Source organism: Limulus polyphemus, unplaced genomic scaffold, assembly GCF_000517525.1.
Source record: "Limulus polyphemus unplaced genomic scaffold, Limulus_polyphemus-2.1.2 Scaffold3326, whole genome shotgun sequence".
NCBI lineage: Eukaryota > Metazoa > Arthropoda > Merostomata > Xiphosura > Limulidae > Limulus > Limulus polyphemus.
Window position 1 is genome coordinate 16,559 of NW_013668936.1, and position 5,155 is coordinate 21,713.

At 31.6% G+C, this 5,155-nt stretch overlaps 1 protein-coding gene across 1 annotated transcript in view; it reads left to right on the forward strand.

Annotated features, from left to right (window-relative positions):
* LOC106469151 (cuticle protein 16.8-like) overlaps positions 1–5,155 on the forward strand; it is a 16,272-nt gene that overhangs the window by 2,227 nt on the left and 8,890 nt on the right. The window lies entirely within an intron of this gene.

A 5,155-nucleotide genomic window follows, 5' to 3' on the forward strand; every position in this document is an offset into this window, starting at 1 on the left:
AGATTAGTATTGCTGAAAAGCGTTACTCTTGGATACATAGACATACGGAAGTTCGTCTGAACGACAGATTAGTATTGCTGAAAAGCGTTACTCTTGGATACATAGACATACGGAAGTTCGTCTGAACGACAGATCAGTATTGCTGAAAAGCGTTACTCTTGGATACATAGACATACGGAAGTTCGTCTGAACGACAGATTAGTATTGCTGAAAAGCGTTACTCTTGGATACATAGACATACGGAAGTTCGTCTGAACGACAGATCAGTATTGCTGAAAAGCGTTACTCTTGGATACATAGACATACGGAAGTTCGTCTGCACGACAGATTGACATTGCTGAAAAGTGTTACCCTTGGCTACATGGACAAACAAACAGAGACTTGTCTTCACGACAGATTAGTGGTACTGAAAAGCGTTAATTTTTTTATTCTGATATGATATTTAGATCTAGCAAATGATTAGTGTGGATAACTTAGAAACACATGTTATAGAACATGAACCACAAAACTATTTATAACACATGTTAGTTTCGATGCCAAGTAGACTTTTAGCATTTTACGACACCATGACTTATATATTCACTAAACACAGACATAAATAAACAACAGCGTGTAAGAACTGATCTGTTTCTCTGTTTATTTTAAACTTGATGGAATGTCACAACAGCGTTTCTCGAGAGATCTGTTGGCGAAATCTTTTAGTAGCATTATATATTGTTTATTATTGATCGTTATTAATCTCAAAAATGGGTACAGCATTTATTTTCTCAGAATTTAGCAGTATAATTTCAAATTTCTCAGCACCATTAGCTGTATAAACAAACGTAAGTATACATTTTATTTCAAAGAGATTGTTCAAAGAACAATTTCAATATTAATCATATACAGGAAATTCAGTAAGCAATTCCTCACACGTGTGTTATTGTGCTCATTATGTTTATAAGCATAACTTTTGTAAAAAACGTGAACAAATTCTATAATTTGCATAGTTAAGTGCCATTTTTAATATTAACTGCCAAATCTTTAGATCATGTTTGATTGTTGAGCAAGGTATAAAGGAGAATTTACGAACTGTAGAAATGCGTCTAAGTTAGCTGTCATTTCTTAGCAAATTTGGTTATAGAATTATACGGTTACGCGACATATTGACATTGCCGTTTATAGTAGACGCTTGATCCTGTAGAAATGTTGCCGCAGATGATACAAATAGAGCATCAACGCCGAGAAAACATCAGAACAAACATCCCAAACATAAACCATCGTTTCTACAAACAGTATTAACAATCTTCTGTCAAGTATAATGAACGTGAGCATAGATCTGAGTAATACAAATTGAGTAGATCAAAATAAATAACAAATTATACTAACTGTAACTTATTTCTACAAATTTATAAGTTGTGTTTATAAGGTATACAAATTGAGTAAAACAAAATAAATAATAAATTATACTAACTGTAACTTATTTCTACAAATTAATAAGTTGTGTTTATAAGGTATACAAACTGAGTATAACAAAATATGCAACAAATTATACTAACTGTATAATTTTTTATATTGGTATTGACATTATAGACACAAACTGTCTAACGTTGTTCTCATCTTCTAGATAGGCGAACTTAAGCTAGACGTATCCTTGACTGAAAGACTTGTTTAACGAAGCTCTAAGGTTGACGTCAAAATAATGTTTTTGTAGTACTTTTTTCCAGTTTTCCATGTCAGTTTTTTAGCATCTACTGAATCGCTTGTTGTTTTTATGACTGAACTGTAAATATTACCATATCCCATTTACATTCTTACATATAAGCCTTTATTTAACTTGCATGTGGCCTAATATGAAATATTTATAAAGACAACAATAGAACAACAGTACAAAAAGCAAACAACTAGGGCATATGCGTTCCATAAGTAAGGTATACTCTATTTATTCTTTAATATTACTTTCAATAATAATGAACCACGACAGTGGTTCATAATAGGGATCGCACAGGAATTTGCTAAAAACTCTAAGAGAACATTCGGACAAAAAACCTTATAAACAGATTTATTTTTGAAAGAAACACCTCAAACCTTCCTTTTCAATAGTTAAGACCACTCAAACACTGGTAATAAGCAAAGTAAGTAATTTCACGATTGTAGACAAAGTCAAAATTTGCCTATTTGTTCATATTATTATTATTGTTTCACAAGCCTACAGCAAAATTGGATGGGTATTTTACACCATAATTTAGAGAGATATACACTGTATGAAGCGCTGCGAATGTCCATGACTTATTTAGAAGCTGATAATTTTCATTGAAAGTTAATTTACGTGGTTATAAATACATAATAGCTGCAATGTTATTCTGTGCGACTGCTCTTGTACTCGACGCGTGTTAAACGCGTATTTACACGAAACCTCAGGCACAAAGCCACGTGGCTCAGTAAATAGTTACTTTAAAAGACACAGAACTTTATTTAAGCGATGCTTTAGACGTATTTGTTTTATATGTTAAAGCTGCTTTTTTATTGATAAAATTTTATACATGCTTAATGGAGGTTATGTCTTATTCTAGGCATATATTTGTCCATTACTGTGCATTCAAAAAGCCAACATACAAGTTAATTAAAAATTGAGAATTTAAAATCTACAAATAGGGATCCCAAAAAGGTAAGCAAAAAAGGCTGGAGATCTACTGCTGACAGTTTGCTCAAGCTACAAATCCCTATTATGAATCAGCTATATAATTATTGCTAATTATATCTGCTGTAGTGTAGGATCGCACAAGAATTCTGCAAAAACTGAGATAATACTTTTAATTCGATCTCCTTAATTTTGTCGTGCTGTGAAATTTTCTAAGTCCTTCACTTTCCGTCATAAAAAAAATCTGTTGTTTTCTTAGAGTGTGGGTTAGTTGGAAACTACAACTCGTGCATTTTCTAGCGCATTGATTGAAAATTACCAAGTAAAAGGTTCCAGATTCTGCTGTTGTATATCGTTACTCGAGTTTGCTGTCTCTACGTGGATTTCCACGACCATATTTCAGCAAGTTTTTAACACTGGACGATTACCATAGTAGATTTTCCTACTCAAACAACGGTGCTGATTCTTTCTACTGTTTCTGATACTTAGCTGAAATCGTGAGTCCGTATTCAATATTTATTACCACTGTATATAGCACAATTTCATATAGCTATCACTATTTTTGAATAGTTAGTGTTAAGGAAGCAGTTGCAAATTTTGTGGAGAATTGGCGACTTACGCTAAGGGTGTCGCTCTTATCTATTTTGCATGCATTATTTGTGTCGCCTTATTTAATCTCCATGTCTACAGTATTTATCAATTTTAGTGGAGTCAAAATAGGGATTTGCAGCTTGAGAAAATAATGTACGCACTATTTCCAACCTTGTTTGTTTCATTTTTTAGAGACCCTAGTTGTAGGCGTGAAAATATTTCATATTAATAATTTTTACTAAACTTGTATTATATAAATTTCCTATAATTTTATTATAGATATTATTGTACATTGTTAGCTAAAATCTCCTCAGCTGATCGAAAATATTGTTAACAATGTGAGTAGCTAACTGATGAAATAATATATTCTAATCTTATAAGTACGTAAAAATAATATACTTAATTATCTGTATCAATTATCGTGCTGAATATTATTTATGATATAGGTAGTTTAACAGATTCGCTAATCTATTTGAATATTAGAGACTTATTAAAAAGTGAAAACTTTTTACACTTGCTTCTTTTTAAACCTCCTACCCCCCCCCCTCTCCCAGTGGCCCAGCGGCATGTCTGCAAATTTACAACTTTAGAAACCGGTTTCGATACCCGTGGTGAGCAAAGCACAAATAGCCCATTGTGCAGTTTTGTGCTTAACAACAAACAAACAGACCTCCTATGCTGGAGGTCAAACTTACGAAAAAGCGCACTTTCATTTAATGAGTAGAGTTTGAACGTTTACTCTGTAGAGTACAAATTTTCAACACGTGTGTGTATTTTTATATGAATTAAATAGATATAAAAACTATCTACAGTGAAATGCATTTCATAATAAAAATGGTTTTAGTAAGATCTGTTTAAGATATATATTTTTCATGACTAATTAAAAATTTCCAAAAATATTCGGAAATTTCTCCATAAGATGTGCAATAATAAGAACAACGGTAAATCAGACAGTTCTCTAATACATTAAAATTGTACTTAAAAAGTTGATTATCAAATTTTCAGTTAGGGACCATTTAAGATCTTCACAAAGTTTTTCCCATGACTAAGTCAACGCAAAGAACTCACCAGTGATAATCTATGGATACATTGATTTTAACAGTTTTTTTTACAGTTACTTTTGATGTTAGTAAAATGTGTAAAACTTAAAGACAAATTCGATAAGCACTTACTCAGATTTCTAAAGTATGACACCAAATGTTCTTATTCATAATAGAATAACAGAGGTTATGAGGTAGAGTATTTGGAAGAAGAGGGTTTTTGTATATGAACACAAAAAATAAAGTTTAATTGATATTTTTTACATCATTCATTATTGGTGTATAATTTAATTATCCATCTTGCTCTGTTAAAAACCAAGTATTCTCATTTTTTTTATTATTAATATCTCCAGGTGGGATATCAGTAAGTTTACGGACTTACAATGCTAAAATCCGGGGTTCGATTCCCCACAGTTGACAGAGTGCAGATAGCCTATTGTGTAGCTTTGCGCTTAGAAAACACCAACATGATTATAAAAATTATAAAAAAGTCATCAGAACTTTACAATACTATACAGTGTTTCCTTTTATAACAATATCTAAGTAATGTTTGGACCATAAGTTCTGGAATGTCGGTAAATATCATAGCAAAAAGTTTAAATTTCTTGTTCTTCTTTCTTATGCTTCTTTTTATTACATGATAACTGAAAAACCAAAACAATGGTGTCAACCAATTTCACTGAGGTGACATAGTTTCAAATGGAGTATCCCGTTTTATAAGTATTATTAAATAGTTGTAATTAAAAGAAAATATAATAATTCTAGTGTAAACGATGTTATTCTTATCTCATGAAGTTTTCTTGCGTTTAAAAAGCTTAAGTACAAGGTGATACAGAATCACCAGCGAATAATAGATAAACAATAAATATTACAGTTGGAACCTCATTGTATTTAGAACTTGGTT